The following is a 17,094-nucleotide window of genomic DNA, read 5'->3' as shown; positions in this document are numbered from 1 at the left end:
GAAAACTCTATGGAGCAAAGTTCTACTCTGTAACAACGGGGTCACCATGAGTTAGAATCAACTTGCCAGCAATGAATTGGTTTTAGAACTAAAATATACTCTTCCATATATATATATACATATTTTAATGTAGACATAAAAATGAGGGTTCTTGACACTCTTTGATTTAAACAGGTACACATTTAGTACAGTAATATTTTCTTTTCCTTGGGGAATTCAACTAAATTGCAAGTGTTCTCAAAAAGACCAGCCAATTTAATACAAAACTTTAATCCAACTCCTTGAATACTACCTACCTGGAAGCTTCATTATAAAACCATTCTCAGTCCTTACAGATGACTTTAAAATAAACGAAAATTCAGAGACTCATGCAGAACAGTGAAGTATGATCCTGAGGGCTTTTCAGTGCCCAAAAAAACAAAACCAAACAACAACAATCCCACTGGATAGAGGTCCCAAAGTGACTGCTTTGTCAAAGGTAAGCAACGGGCAGTATCTAAGGGCAGTATCTAAAGGCAGGCCAGACTTCATACATGAGAATCACTGCGAAGTATCTCCTTTTGTATCCTTCACTACCATTGACTAAAAAAAAAAAATTTTAATTCTAGATGAATTTTTTAAAATTTTTCCAAGATTATTGAGCACAATTCATTATACGTTGACTTTATCAGTGAAGTTCAGAATAAAAGAAGGCATGAGGACTATAAATCCCAGTGCAGATTTCATTTAGGTATACTATCCCCTTCTTAGATATTTAGATATTAAACCAAGAAAAAAACAATTCTATAGCAAAAATGTGAAATTTGAAGAAAATAATAAACCAAAAATACTCCATTTTGAAAGTTTTGGAACACCAGCTTCCCTTTATCTGTATTTTCTATCAACCTTACCAATTCAAAGTCCTTTACCTCTATTTAGAAGAGCTGCGAGCAGATAAAGAGAAGATTTTCTTTATTCTCTCTGGATGTTATCTCACCACCGACATTTGCAATTCAGTATTGCATCTTGGTCCCCAACCAGTCCTGGAAGTCCAAGTCATCCTGGAGGCCAAGAACACCTTCTGCCCTCTGATTTTGACACAGCGGTGGCCACTTCACTCAGATGTGTGCCTCCTGGCAGTTATTCGTGCCTCAAGGCCCACAGACTGGCATGCTGCAATATGCTCTACCTGCAGCTACACCTGAGACCATATGGACCTTCAGCTGCTGCACCATACAGGGGCCTGCCTGCAGAAAGGCAAGGACCAGATGGAGCAGACGATACCTGTGTTAGACCGTCTGACTAGACGCTGCTGGGGACTTGGTGTGTGGAAAATGGCAGACTATAAACATTTAAATAATAATACCATAACACATGCTGATTCCTTGCCACCAGGAAGGAAAAAAAAATCCCTGGGAAGATAAACCTGAAGAATATTGTGGAGAAGGAATGAGGTTTTTTTTTTTTTTTTTTTTTAAACAAAGCTGAGTTAAGCGATTCAAACAAACATGGATCTAAAAAATAGTTGTAAGAGAGAACATGACTTATTAGAAAGCATATGGGATAGGAGCCAGGAGGCATATATCGAAGTGTATTCAATTGCTATGTGAACTTATAGAAGTCATTTTATCCTAGCTGTGCCTCAGTGTCCTCATTTATGATATAAAAGGAGTAGTTGATGCTATTCAAAGTGCCAGGGTAAGGAACCCATGCCAGAATGTAAATCAACACAGGAAGAATCATAAAGAAAATCTGGTTAGGAAAAACATATCAGCTGAACTAGGTAGTGTGCTTAGGGATAGAGTTGACTTACACTCCGGTGCAAGCTCCTTATCATGGATCCGGTAGGGAACCAAAAACCAAAAAACCAAGCCCATTGCCATTGAGTCAATTCTGACTCATAGCGACCCTATACAAATAGTCTATATCCTGGCAATGGTTCACGGACTGGTACTGAGCTACTTTGAGTACCACTGGACTAGGCTATCTGTTTAAACTTTCATAACTTGCATTCTCAAATTGTTTGAGACTAAATGGAGTATTAGAAGGACTATTTTGCCTTACTTTTTACTTGCTTTCAAATTTAAAACAAACATGCACTAAAAGGTGAGATATGGCTTAAAGTGTCTTAGTGGGATATAAGTTCTAAATCTCCCCCAAATGTAAACAACAATCATTTATTCAATTATTCCTCCGTTACACAAATATTCATGAATGGCTGGTAAGTTTAATCAAAGAATTCTACCTATGGTGCAAAAAAGGCACAGCCATTCCAGCCTTGAGGAATATCAGGCTTCCTGGAAAATGTGATCTTGAGTTGGGACTTAAATCAGGAATTAAATGTAGCTAGACAAAGTGATCAGGAAGGACAGGCAAATGAAAAAGAACGTTATAAAACCTGAAATGCACAAGCAGTGTTCCACTGCAGTGATATAAAGAACAAGAGAAGTTGAGAAAGTGGCAGACACTAGGTCATAGAACACCATGGACTCCAGGTTGAGGAGTTTAATCATTTCCTACAGGTGATGAAAAACAATTAAAGGGCTGTCATACAGTAAGATGATTTGATTAGGTTAATCACTCTGATGACTATATGAAGAATGGATTTGGAATGGAAAATCTGGATGCATGAAGACTAAATCCATTTAGAAGGAAGTTACATACAGTATCTAAGGCTGGAGAGATGATGACACCCTAAAGTGTGGCAATCGTAGTACATAACAGGGCAACAAAGCAGATTGAATAAATAGGTCAAATTCATAGGCTAGATAATGGATAGTCTTCATTCCTTGATAATTTCAGCTTCCGATCCACTTCCATCCTCTTCCACAATACTTTTGTTTAATTATTGGTGTTTCCAACATCCACACAGGTGATTCTTTCTCAATTCCTTGATCTCCTCTCCTCCAGTGATCTTGTCCTATACTATACCAGGCCAGCCACCCCATGGTCAAACCCAACACTGCACCACTAACAATATATTCACAACATTAAGTATCCTGTTCTTCGACCACGGCCTCTTATCTTTCCAGCTTACTTCTTCTAGTATTCCAACAGTAACAGCCTTTTCATTCTTGAATTGCATCCCCCAACAGTATATGTTGACATTTTAAACCCTGTATCTGTGAATGTGACCTTGTTTGTTAATAGAGTTTTTGTTATGCTAACAAGGTCATACTGGAGTAGGGGAAGCCTTAAACATAGTCTAATTGGTGTCTTATAAAGGGGAGTACAGACACAGAGATACATACACAGGGGGAAGGAACCAGGTCAGGACCTATCAACAAGCCCAGGGAAAACCAAGAAACCCCTGGGCCTGTCAGAAACTGAGAGACAAAGAATGATCTCCTATACCAGACAGAGCTTAACCCTGGTAATGCCCCAAAATTGGACTCCTAAACTCAAAAACTGTAATAGAATGAATTCTTCTTGCTTTAAGCTCCCAAAGGTTCCTAGGTAGAGCAAATGGTTTGCACTCAACGGCTAACCTAAAGGTTGGCAGTTTGAACCTACCAGTTTACCATGAAAAAAAGTCCTGGCAATCTTTCCTGTAAAGATTACAGTCAAGATTTCTATTCACCTGGAATTGTAGAAGAAAAAGGAGTCACAGAAATTGGAGAAAGGAATGGACTACAGGTCTAATTGACTCATGAACTACTACCTCCTTTGCCATGAGACCAGAAGAAATAGATGGTGCCCTACCATTACTAACCATTTTGATCAATAGAAGAATCCTGATCAAAAGGAGGAAAAATGCAGAACAGAACAATTAATTGTTATGGAAACCATACTTACTGAACCCATTGAGACTGGGGGAGCCCCTGAATCTATTGTCCTGAAATAATCTTCAATCCTTGAACCAAAACTATCCTATGAAGTCACCTGTAAATAAAACTACAGCCTAACTCAATAAAGAATGTCAGCCTTCAACAGTTTGAACTTTTGAAGAATTATCTATATGCAATTGAAGTGACAACAGTAATTTTTAAAAAAATTTTAAAGCACAGATAAAAACTTTTAGGGCCATGTCAAGTAAAAGTTAGTGGTGGGGAAATGATATGGGTAGAGAACATGGGAATGGTGACACAATGTTAAGAACATAAGCAATGTCATTGATCTGTACATGTAGAAATTGTTGAACAAGTATATCTTTTGTTGGGTATATTTTCACCAAATAAATAAATAAAGATTAAAGCCAAGAAAACCCTATGTTGTAATTGTAACAATAGGAAACACCAGGAATCAGAATCAAATTGACCACAGCCACCACCACCAACGAAAGCCTTCACTTGTGATATATTTTTGTTACAGCAGCCTGAGGAAACGAAGACACCAATATTACCCCTAGCTGACTTATCCTACCATCTTTTCACTGTCATTCAGATGCTGACGTACTGTCTTTCCTCCTCACCCACTCAGAATAAAAGCCAAAATTTAGAGGCTGGCAAATCCTTTTATAATATGTACCCCAGATTCTTCTATACCTCATCTCCTACTATTTTTCTCTCTTTCTTCCTCTCCTTTAGCCACCTCAAACTCCTTGCTATTCCTCAAACATAGGCTTTCTTTAAATATTCTGGATAAAAAAAAAAATTTTTTTTTTTTTTTTGGTCCTTTAATAAATATTTGTATGACACATACGTCTTCCTACACTCTGGCTTACCTTCTCCCTCTCTAAAAGATGGTTTCAATTGACTTCCAATGAATAGTTTGGAATAAGAGTTGGGATTAATTCACATTTAATGAATTGTTGGAATTACAATTAAAAACAAAAGAAAATCTCTATGACCAGAAGTGAAGAGGTCAAAAGCTAGTGCTGTTAAGCTCTGGACGAATGCTGGGGCTACTTGGACTTGTGTTTTCATGCCCAAACGCCAACTGGAGACAGTCCTCAGATCCATGATAAGTAGGTGATGGGAAGTGATTTCCTTGCCCAAAGCCATAACTTCCAAAGTGCTAATTCAGAGAAAGGGAAACTAATAAAATCTATCCTACAACCTGGGGAGAAAAAGAGAGATTATCTTGCCCTCAGTGGGAAAACAATGTTTTCTGTTAAAAACTTCCATTAGAATCTGAACCATGCACTTCACATAGATTTGGACTCTAAAATTACACTTCCCATTATATGAGGGAAAGCCCAGACTATAAACTGGCATTTTAAAATAGGAAATATAGTTCAGCATGGTGACCCCGTATCAGAAACAAATGAAAAATGCACTTATCAATCTCTACCTCACAGGATTCAGAGACCAAGACATACCACCCATGAGATTACAAACAAAAATTACCCAGAAAGCAGCAAAATGTTAATTGGAAAATTCAAGCTATATAGAACACACATTTAGAGGCCTCAATATCTATCCAGTGGGAATTCCAGAAGAAAAGAATAGAGAGCCTCGGGGAAAGGAAATGATAATAAACAACGTTACGATTTTTCTAGGATTCATGAAAGACAGGATTTATCAGTTTGAGAAAGAAAAACTGAGTCTAAGCAGAATAAGTAAAAAAATGTACTTTACCTTAGTTAATATATTTCTGGCCATTTTTACAGTGCTTACTTTTAAATGATAATTACTTTGAGTAATAAAAATGTGTGGTACAATATTTAAAAAGGTACAAATGGTTAATCAGGAAAAATTAAGTTTCTTCTCTTCCCTGTTTATCCCTTAACGGAGAAAATCATTTCTACCAGTTTCTTACATATCTTTTTGAAATATTCCATGCATATACAAAAATGTACATATATATCCAAATACAAATCCATTTATTTCTTCACACAGTTGGTAGAATACCATATAAAAGTCACTTGTTTTTAATAATAATCAAGTCATTACAAATAAGAAAATATAAAATTAACTCATTTTTTAAGGGCTACGTAATTTTCCATTGGGTAAATGGATAATAACTTCCTTTTTACAATTTTTATTGTGGTGGAACAGATATACGTATATATAGAAGTGTATGTGTACACACATATATAAAACACAACATTTACCACTTCGGTCATTTTTGTATGTATAATTCAGTGACATCATGTTCGCCATTTTTGCAATCATCACGATTATGTTTCTAAGCTTTTCCATCACTCTTAACAAAAATTCAGTACCCCGTAAGGACTATGTCCCAATTATTATTATCCATTATTGGATATGCAAAATGTTTTTAATCATTTTATTATAAACAATGCTACAATAAATATTCTTATATCATTGTTGTGTGTCATCAAATAGATTCTGACTCACAGCTGGTAGAACTGCCCCCATAGGATTTTCTAGGCAAAAATCTTTACAGGAGCAGGTCACCAGATCTTTTCTCTCATGTAGTGGCTGGTGGGTCACCGACCTTTCACTTAGCGGCTAAGTAGTTTAATCATTGCACCACAGGTATTGTTCACATAATTTTTTTTTTTTTATCTCTAGACAAATTTATAAAGATAGAATTGATGGTTCAAAGCACAGTGTATATTTAAAAATATTGATAGATAATAACAATCTTTTCATTTTCTTCTATAAAAGGACTACATGTTTACTGAAACTTTAGGCATATTTTCTTAGATTTCAAAATATTTAAGGGCTGAGCATTGCTTGACTTTATTTTTTTTGCAAAGCATCCGATACAAAATTCCTAACTGCTCATGTAAATTACACACGACATGTATTTTAACTGTGATGGTGACAATATGTAATCCAGGTAAATATTTTAGTTAATTTGCTCAGTCTTTTGTGTTACCCCCCAGGGGAAATAAAAAACAAATACAATGTGATTTCCAGAATTTCCCCACCCCCCGAAACAAAAAAAAATCAGTCTTCAATCTTCAAGATCTACATCAAAAGCTATGTTGTCAGTTCTGGCTGATCTGACCCTCGCTTCCCCAAGTCAGAATCTGTCAGCTTTCCTGTTTACTTCTTTAACCCTTTTTCCTTACTAAGCATTGACTTCGGAGCCCTGGTGGTACAGGGGTTAAGAGCTCAGCTGCTAACCAAAAGTCAGCAGTTCAAATCCACAAGCTACTCCTTGGAAACGTTATGGGGCAGTTCTACTCTACTCTTTAGGATCACTATGAGTCTGAATTGACTCAAAGGCAATGGGTTTTTATGCAAGCATTGACTTCACATGTGTACAATCTGCCCCCCTTCTTAGACCGTAAGGTTTCCCAGAGCGGGGACCATGTCTGTCTTACCCTAGTGTTTGGCTGAGTGACTGAAGCTAACTTAACAGCTCAGTATGCTTTTATTACAGTAAGTGCAAAAGAGAGCATAGGGATATGGTAGTTCTAAGTCCAAACCATGGAACATTTCCAAAACTGGTGTAAAACTAAGAAGCCAAATAAACGTACGACAATAAACAAAATACTTTTGTCTACATTTTTGAAGCTTCTAGTGTTCAAGATAAGCACTCTAATTGAAAATATGTTTGGGTGATAGAGTAATATTTTTTATATATGATCATCAAATTCTCCCCTCATAAGCTCCTGGCATAGAAAAAAAAAAATCACTTTGGAAGATTCTCTACCTCAGAAATTCTAATAATCCAAGGGTCTCTAGGCTACATATATCCTGCTTGTACCTGCCTCCTCATGACAATGAGTGTTTTCTGGAAACAAGATTACCATGCAGACTTCCTAGGATTGGAACACAAAGACCCATCAGACCAATCATCTTTTTATGACAACATTGAATATTCTAGGACTTCCAGAGAATTTGCATTTGGTATCAATGAGATAAAACAAAAAAATTAAAACTAACAATATACTGAGAATTTTGTGCAATTTGTTTAAAATACTTCATACTCAAATGCAGTCCACACACAGGACACTGCATTGGGATCAAGGGCATGACTTCTAGGAGCCCAAGCTCTGAATCCTCATAGATTCCCAGTGTAAGTTCACCGACAGTATCAATGCATCTATCAAGCAAGTAAGCAGTTCTCGGTTAGGGGCTTTATCTCCTCTGGGTTCTACAATTTTCTTCAATACTGAAGCCATGTAGGCTCACAACATACATAAAGCAATGATGAGAATGGTGATATCAACACATTCACTTGTGGCTTTACTAAACACCCACTCCTCACTTATCAACATGGTTAAGTTCCAAAGACCAGGTCATTATATGAAAATTGGCATTAGAATGATCACCTCAGATCACAAAATGGAGGATGACTACATTATGACATAACTGCAAAATTACCTCATTACGTAACTGCCAAACCACTAGAGACTCAAGGCCCAGCCAAGTTGACACATAACTTTAAACATCTCAGCCAGCATTACTTTCGCCTCACACCTCGGCATTCCCTACTGCCAGATGTGCATTGTTAATACACAAAATAGTCGAATGGTAGATTTTTTACTATTTTCATAAATGCAAAATGTCAGATAATGAGACAGTGGATCAGTGAGGAGTAGGTATAACAAACTTTCAGATTAGGAAAAGATAAAGTTGGATAGCCTCAACTGATGGAAATTCACTCAGACTCTCAAGAGTCTTCCACGCAACCAATCACTCAATCTTTAACTTTTTCAAGTACTTAAATAAATAGTCATGCATTTTTCTATGTAAGGGTATGGATTTTTTTTTTTTTTTAATCAGATGAATCCTTCAAGCCATGAAAGTCTTCTATAACTTATTTCAAAAGACAAAAATTTAGGTAGACTTTATTTGCTCCATCTCAAAGAATAATTAACTAAGAGCATAATTCAGGTCTATAAAACTGTTGTGTTTAATCCCCAATAAAACATAATTTTCAAGGAAAATTATTCAATTAGCAAGAGTAAGGTTTTTTTTGTCAACACAGTCACCTGAGTTGCATTTAAAGTTACATAATACGTCCGTTTTCTCTAATATGTCTCAAGTAACTTGACAACTCCTCATATGATCCATTCCAGCAACAGAGCTTCAGAAAATCCATTTATATTTCATTTGTTGAAAAGCATTTTCATTTATTATAAAGCAAACGAATTTTTCCAAAACCCTAGCTCTCCTTAACAAATACAAATACATTGCCACTTGAAGCAATTACACCCAAACGTTTTATTTATACAGCCTCGAAAGCCATAAATTCCCAGGCAAATAAATCACTTTTCATTTGATTTCAACAAAGATAAAACAAAAGATTTTTTTTAAAGGTGCTGACTAAGAACGTTGTAGAATTTGCTTAAATACTTCATACTTTAATTAAAATATATATTGGTGTGTTTCGTTTCCCTGAGAGCAGCAGTATGGTAATAACATTCCTAACAATTCAGATCTGTGCCTTTTCTTGGTGCATTTTGCAATCCTAGCCTACTTTTTTTTTTTTTTCCTTTCGTTCTCTAATCAGTAATCAGTACTTTTTGAGGTTTATGTGTATAGTATGTAATTTGATTTTCTTCCCTGGCGGGCTGTTACAGAGACTGAATACAGAGATTAAAAGTACATATATTTAGAATCAAGGAAAGCATAATCTATGTTTTTGCTGCTCTCCAATGATCCGCACGATACCTTAATCAACGTAGCAGGGTTCCAAGAAAGCAATGCAGTTTCTTCTGCTCAAAGGAAACAACAGCTATTTTTTAATCAGCTGTCAGCCTCAGGTATGGAACTGGGGAGAGAGCCTGGGGCATGTGGTCTCCTGCCACAAATAGCTTCCATCTTAGTATAAAGGGTTTCTCTTTGGTTCCCAATCCTAATGCCTCAGATAAACTCGAGATGGTGTAATTTTTATTCTAGAGTGATAAAAACATTTTATTCTTGCATTCTTAGTTAACTGCTTGTATATATACATAATTATCCTTCCTTTTAAATGCAACTGTAGCTTTAAATGCATACTCTTGAATCTGTCTTAGTGAAAACCACCTATTGGGTTGATACCCAGCTTTGTTCTCTGGGCATTGTTTGTGAACTCTCTGCTTTAATTGTGGTAAAGTGTACCTGGGTTACTATGACATTGGAGCACAATGTGATTTGATTGGAGGTTAAAGACTGTGAACAGGTTTCATGGAATTATAGAATTTTAAAGTAATGGAACTGGCTGAAATCCTCTAATTCTTTATCCTCAGCTCCCTTGGTTTCTACATGAGGAAACTGAGGCCCAAGGAAATGAAGAGGATACCAAGTTTATCCATCTTATTGATTAACAAAACAAAAATGAGAACTAAATTTTCTTGATTATTGAAACTCGGTGAGTCTTAACATGGCCTAAATCCAAGTGATTTATATATGTCTTTATAGGGTCGCTATGAGTTGGAATTGACTGGACGGCACTGGCTTAGTTTTTTTTTTTTTTTTTTTTGGACCCATTATATGGATATTTTTACTGTAAACTTAATTTTCTGATTTTGAATTTGTCTGGGAAATGAGATTTGTGGGGATAGACACATTTAAAGGAAATTAAATTTTGTTTTATTTTTTAACAGTGATAACAGAGGATTTGTTTATGTGCCTTAAATGTTTCTTTGGTTCAGGTTAGTTCATCTAAACTAGATGCAGTGTGATATGAATAATCTCCACAATCTAATTGGAAGAATGTCAAGGGCCTTATTTGGAAAGAGAAATGGCGTCAACCAATATTTGGGAGAGACATTACCTGAGAATGAATTGGGATGGTACCAGCTCCTTGCCTTAGCTTGGAACTTTCTGATCCACAAAGTGGATTTATAGTCAATATTCTTTTCATCCTTACTTTGATGAGGAGGATGATGATGATGGTGACAAGAATCATAATGATCTCAATAATAATTTTGTGTTGGGTGCCATACATTCTTCTATGTTCTTTTTATTGGAATTTTTTTTTTTTATCATTAATATTCCTACTTTACGGACATAACTCTACCCCAGATTCTATAGTCTTTTCTCTACTCCATGCAAAAAAATTACACAGCAGTAATCTCGTTCCTTTGCCAAGTGTGATAAACTTGGAAAATTGGAAGATGTATGCATAGGAGATACCCTGACACCCTCATTCTCACATTTCTATGGAAAAAGACATGCCACATCCACTTGGGAAGTGCCAGGATGGGGACATCCACATCTCTCTCCATCCATTATCAGTCTTCTCCACAGGAAAGCTAAAGAGCAATGGCGTCCAGTTGGTGAGAATCTGTGGCCTGACTTTCATGCCGCCCATTTCTCTGTTGATGGCTATTAATATGATGAGAGTATCCAATCATAGGTGGCCCAGCCGCCCTTCTCTTGATTCCTTGGAGGGAACTATCTGAGTTCAGGCTCAGCTGGCCTGCCACTTCCAGTCCTGAGAGGTCGAATAGTGCAGTGGTTTGGAACCTAGGTTCTACCTTCGAATTGTCTGGATTCCTGTTAGGCTCCACTCACGTACTGTAGGAAATAGTATTTATTCTCATTTTCTAATAAAAGCTCATTTGCTCCTAATAGACTGAAAGCCACCAATCCATCAGCTTTGGAAATCCTACTCAGAATGCACTCCCAGCTCACTCATGTTTGTTCTAGGCAAAGGAGTCCCAAAACACATAATGATTTTAACCTTCAAACCTTAGTCATTACCTGACCACCAACGAAAGTAGCATCTCTTTGGTAAAGTTCATTGCAAATATATTATTACCTAACCCCCTTTTCTAAGGGTGTACATAAACTACATTTTATCTCTTGGTCCAAAGTTCCATTGCTCTCATTTTCAATAAATCAAAATCTTATTAAAATGTTTTCATTTTACAATCCAGAAAGAGAAGCAAAGAAGGGTTAAGTGATTTTTCCAAGGTCACATAACAATTTAGTAACAGAATCCTGGCGAGCCCCCAGGTCCGTGGCTTCCAGTCTCATTTTCCATCTACGCAGCTGTAACATGGACGTCCTAAGTGCTCACAATATTCCAAATGGACCAGCCCAAGCTTTCACTACCCACGGGGTTTTTGGATCTCTTTCATGTATATTCCAAGTAGGTACCTGGCTAAGTTATTACTGTATTATTTTTCTGCAAAAATGCACAAAGCAGAAATTAAATGAGAGCTAGAAAAAGGAAATAATTAACCATCTTGTAGTCAGGAGTATACTTCAAATTAGAGAACAGAAGAAGCCCCTGGTATCTGGGGAATTCGCCTCCTTGCTTTTGCCTTCAGGCTTGTACATTTCAGGCAGATTTGAAAGAACTAAAAATAATTTTTAATGGCTATGCATGATGCTTTCGGACTCAATATAAAAGACGCTCATGTATCAAACATGATAATTAAAGCGTCATTGTCAGACGTTATGAAAAACATCTTCCTGCTGACATAAATTCTTATAATCTTTGCTTTTCTTACTTTATTTCTCTGTCTTCTTTGAGACCCCCCCAAGCTTCAACAAAGTGTGACAAGCTTTTTATGATCCCCTATCTCTTTCTGCTTCAAATTTAATAACCTTTAATGCTAGAAATAGATCCATCTTACCTGTTCTGTTTTCTGCCAAGATGGAGAACACCTTGCCACCAGCCACCACGCAATACCCATTAGGTACTTTAAGGAGCTATTCCCCTAGGTCTGAAGTTAAAAAAAAGAAAATGAAGGAAAAAAAAAAAACATCATCTTCACATTAATATGTTTCTGTTTAATTTACAGAATTTTTTCTTAACAATTCAATGATCGGTTCCCTTCTTTTTGAATTCTCCTCTGTATCCCTACATCACATTTCAGTTGATGAGACAGATCATTGGCCCCGGTTCTCTTGAAAGGGCCTGAGAAGTGGATGAACTGATGTAAATAAACCGATGAAGGCAAAGCAGTGATCTCTGCCTAGCTGTTAGAATCGTTGAGAGGACGCTGTGACAGCAACTCCTGAAACACAACCTGCGCCCTAATGTAGAAGACGATGACCACGGCCAGCGGAAAGCTGTGGCCGGGCCCTCAGGACTCTACTCTACCCATCTCATTCTAGCCTTGTCATCTGTTCTCTCACAAACCACAAGTCGACCCCCACGCATGGCACAAGAGATCTGACTATGGGATCCACAAGGTTTTCATTAGCTGGTATTTGGAAGTAGATCACCAAGCCTTTCTTCCTAGTCTTAGTCAGGAAGCTCCACCGAAACCCATTCAGGATCATAGCCACATGCCAGCCTCCACTGACGGACGGATGGTGGCTGTGCATGAGGTGTATTGGCTGAGAATGAAACCAGAATTTTCTGCATGGAAGGAAAGAATTCTACCCTCAAGTAGAACATAAACAACTTGAAACAAGGAAGTAACCAACTGGGTCTTTTGCATCTCAGTATCCATCACATCACCTAAACACTATTTAGTCAATAATTCCTAAATAATTAACGAAAGATCCCTGGGTTCTACAAGTGGTTTGTGATCAGCTATTAACCTAAATGCTGGTGGTTTGAACCCACCCAGGGTTGCCAAGGAAGAAAGCCCTGGTGATCTGCTTCAATAAAGATTACGGTCAGACAAACCCTATGGAGCAGTTCTCTTCTATGACGTAGGAGGTCGCTGCAGGTCATGATCAACCTCATGGCAGCAAGTTTTTAAATAAATAATGAGACTTATTTAAAAAAAAAAAAAAAACCTCATTGCCATCGAGTCAATCCGAGGCATAACGACTGTATAGGACAGAGTGAAACTCCCCATAGGGTTTCCAAGGCTGTGATCTTTATGGAAGGGGCCCTGATGGCAGCAGTGGTTGAGCACTAGGCTGCTAACTGAAAGGCTGGCAGTTCGAACCCACCAGCTGCTCCACAGGAGAAAGATGTGGCAGTCTTCTTCTGTAAAGATTTACAGCCTTGGAAGCCCCTAGGGGCAGTTCTACTCCATCCTGTGGGGTCGCTATGAGTTGAAATCAACTCAACAGCAATGCGTTTGGGTTTTGGTTTAGTCTTTATGGAAGCTGACTGCCACATTTTTCTCCCGTGGAACAGCTGGTGAGTTCCAACTACTAACCTTTCTGTTAGCACCTGAGCACTTAACCACTTGTCACCAGGGCTCCTTATCTTATAGGTTGAGGCTTCATAGGAGACCTGGTGATGCAGTGGTTGAGCACTCAGTTGCTAACCACAGGTCAGCTCTTCAAACCCACCAGCCCTCTGCAGAATTACGCAGCAGTCGGCTTCTGGGAAGATTACAGCCTTGGAAACCCTGTTGAGCAGTTCTCCTCTAACCTGTAGGGTCCCTACAAGCCTGAATCAATTTGATAGCTATAAAATACCTTTTTTTTTTTTTAAGATAAAGAATCAAAAGAATTTTATGTTAAGTATTGAATAATAAAAATAATTGTTAATGAGCAAGAATTTCTATCTGCTAAGCATCAGGCAGAGTATTTTGCAAACTTGACATCATTTAATCCTTTAAAAAGCTCTAGGAAGTAGATAATATTGTCGTAATTTCACAGAAACTGATGTTTAGAAATGTTAAGTATCTTGCTCAAAGGGAACCCTAGAGGCACAAGGTTGAGAACTCAGCTGCTAACCCAAAGGTTGGTGGTTTTAACCTACCCAGAAGCTCAATGGAAGAAAGACCTGGCAATCTCCTCCTGTAAAGATTACAGCCTAGGAAACCCTATGGAGCAGTTCTACTTCGTTACCTGGGGTTGCTACGAATTGAAATGGACTCATCTAACAATGACAACATCTTGCTCAAAATCATGTTACTCTGTGGCAGAACTGAAACTGCAACTTGTTTTTGTTTTTTGACATCAGAACCCAGGTTCGTAAAGAGACAGACTCTAGGAATTAAATAAGGCAGCTCACAATCTTTGCTTACAACTTTTATCTCCAACAAATAAATGTATGCAATATAACCCAGAATACTGGTCTTGAGAGACACAACCAGTGATTTTAGGTAAGTGCTGATACCATGTAAACTAGAAGACCCACCACGTAAGACACTCCAATGGTCTCACTCCATCTGGAGCAACGGAGAATGAAGAAAACCAAAGACACAAGGGAAAGATCAGTCCAAAGGCCACAAGTACCACAGCCTCCCCAGACTGAGCCTAGCACAACTAGATGGTGCCTGGCTACCACCACTGACTGCTCTAACAGGGATCATGATAGAGGGTACCAGACAGAGCTGGAGAAAAATGTAGAACAAAATTCTAACTCTCAAAAAAAGACCAGACACACTGGCCTGATAGATACCAATAAGCAACATCATGATAATCGGAGAAAAGTTTGAAGTTGTCGAGGGCTTTATTTTACTTGGATCTGCAATCAACACCCACAGAAGCAGCAGTTAAGAAATCACAGGACACATTGCATTGGGGAAAATCTTCTGCAAAAAAAACCTCTTTGAAGTGTTAAAAAGCAAAGATGTCATCTTGAGGCCTAAGGTTGGCCTGACACAAGGCATGGTATTTTCAGACACCTCACATTGATGCAAAACCTGGGCAATCAATAAGGAAGATTGAAGAAGAATTGATGCCTTTGAATTATGGTGTGGGTGAAGAATGTTGAATATCCCATGGACTGCCAGAAGAACAAACAAATCTGTCTTGGAAGAAGTACAGCCAGACTGCTCCTTAGAAGCAAGGATGGAGAGACTTTGTTTCACATACTTTGGACATGTTATCAGGAGGGATCAGGCCCTGGAGAAGGACATCATGCTTGGTAAAGTAGAAGGCCAGCAAAAAAGAGGAAGACCCTCAATGAGAAGGATTGACACAGTGGCTGCAACAATGGGCTCCAGCACAACAATTAGGAGGATGGTGCAGCACTGGGCAGTGTTTTCTTCCACTGTACCTAGGGTCACTACAAGTCAGAAATAACTTTAGGACACCTAACAACATATATACTATTAGCCTCCCCGCAAAAGACAAAGAAGCAGTACTATATAGACCCAAGGAGACACTATAAAAGACAGAATATAAATCTGCAGCTATACAGTCAGTAACATTGGGTGGAATAAAGGCAAAATTAGATTTTGGATTTGGCACCAATTAAAAGTTGATACTTCTTAGATCTTGACTGAAACTATCACCCTATCTATTGGTCTCCCTTAAAAGTAGGATTTAAGTATTGCTAAGGCTAGTGCAAAGTATAATAATAAACTTGCTTTACTATGGGCTTTCCTTTCTTTACATACGTTTTCAAGAGGTAGTTTGTAAAATTGGGTAAAGGTTTGGATAAGTCAGTCTGAATACTGATGGGCTGAGTCCCAATAATTGTTCCAATTTCTGTAGAATTTTAGCCCATCAGGTGTCTGTTATCCCAAAAAGGTCTCCAAGTTTGGGTCTAATTTAAGAACACGTTATGTGTTCTTACATCTACAATTATGTGTTCAAATTAGCTTTTATCTGATTATAAATAGAGAAAAACTCAGGAATTTCAAGGAAGAGGATTTCAAGGAACACTTGATATAGCAATTCTATTCACTAACAATCCTTCCCAAGAGCAGAACATGTTTCTTCATCAATGGAACCAAGGTACAACTACTGACTGGGAGACAGAGAAGGCCTCTGGGCTGTAGGAGATGCCTACTATTTTGGCCATTCATTGATTCTGAGAAAGAGGGATGGACCCAGTGGCAGGATTTATTGTTAAAAGTCGAGCATTGCTATCTACAAGCAAATAATAACTTTGGTCTTCAATAGTTAATAACAATTCTTGTGAATTTAAAGAAAGAGTTGGAAGTTGGAGCTAAATTCTCCTTCAGAGCACCCTTTAGCAAACTGATTTTCTAGCCTGGATTTCCTTTTAGCATAAAACACAGATCTTTAAATATTAGGAATTTTCCTGCCCTTTTGCTCTGAGGCATTTTTAAGATGGACAACTCAGTACTGTTGAAAAGGTCCCATCCTTCATGTAATTATTACTGATGAAATTGTGCAATTTTATGACATGTCCAAGGATTTGGGTTATAAAAAGGTAGATCTGGAAGCAGGGATCTAGCCTGGCTAAGATGTAGGCTGGGAATATTATCTATAAGTGCTGATAACAGCTGGTTAAATATGTCATTTCGAGCCTGTCTCATGCCAGCTGCCCAGAAGTTGGCCATTTCTGAACACAGACCTGACAGCCAACCTTCCCCAGCCTAATCAGTTTGGTGATTTTATTATTTAAATCAGTACTCAAGGATATAAAGAAAGAATGGAAGAAAAATAAACATAATAAATTTTTTGGGTGGTGACCCCAAGGCAGAGTTTGTCAAAGGAGGGACAGCTATCTGACAAGACCTTGAATATTTCAGTCCTCAGA

The 17,094-nt window shown here is 37.8% G+C and overlaps 1 long non-coding RNA gene across 1 annotated transcript in view; it reads right to left on the bottom strand.

Annotated features, from left to right (window-relative positions):
* The window catches only part of LOC126087405 (uncharacterized), a 66,560-nt gene that overhangs the window by 49,008 nt on the left and 458 nt on the right, over positions 1-17,094 (bottom strand). The window contains exon 2 of the long non-coding RNA XR_007519755.1: positions 12,356-12,445. This is a non-coding gene — a long non-coding RNA (uncharacterized LOC126087405). The remainder of the gene's footprint in view (positions 1-12,355; positions 12,446-17,094) is intronic.

Source organism: Elephas maximus, chromosome 12 (assembly GCF_024166365.1).
Source record: "Elephas maximus indicus isolate mEleMax1 chromosome 12, mEleMax1 primary haplotype, whole genome shotgun sequence".
Taxonomy (NCBI): domain Eukaryota; kingdom Metazoa; phylum Chordata; class Mammalia; order Proboscidea; family Elephantidae; genus Elephas; species Elephas maximus.
The sequence above is the reverse complement of the archived record's forward strand: the minus strand, read 5'-3'. Positions and strand labels throughout refer to the sequence as shown.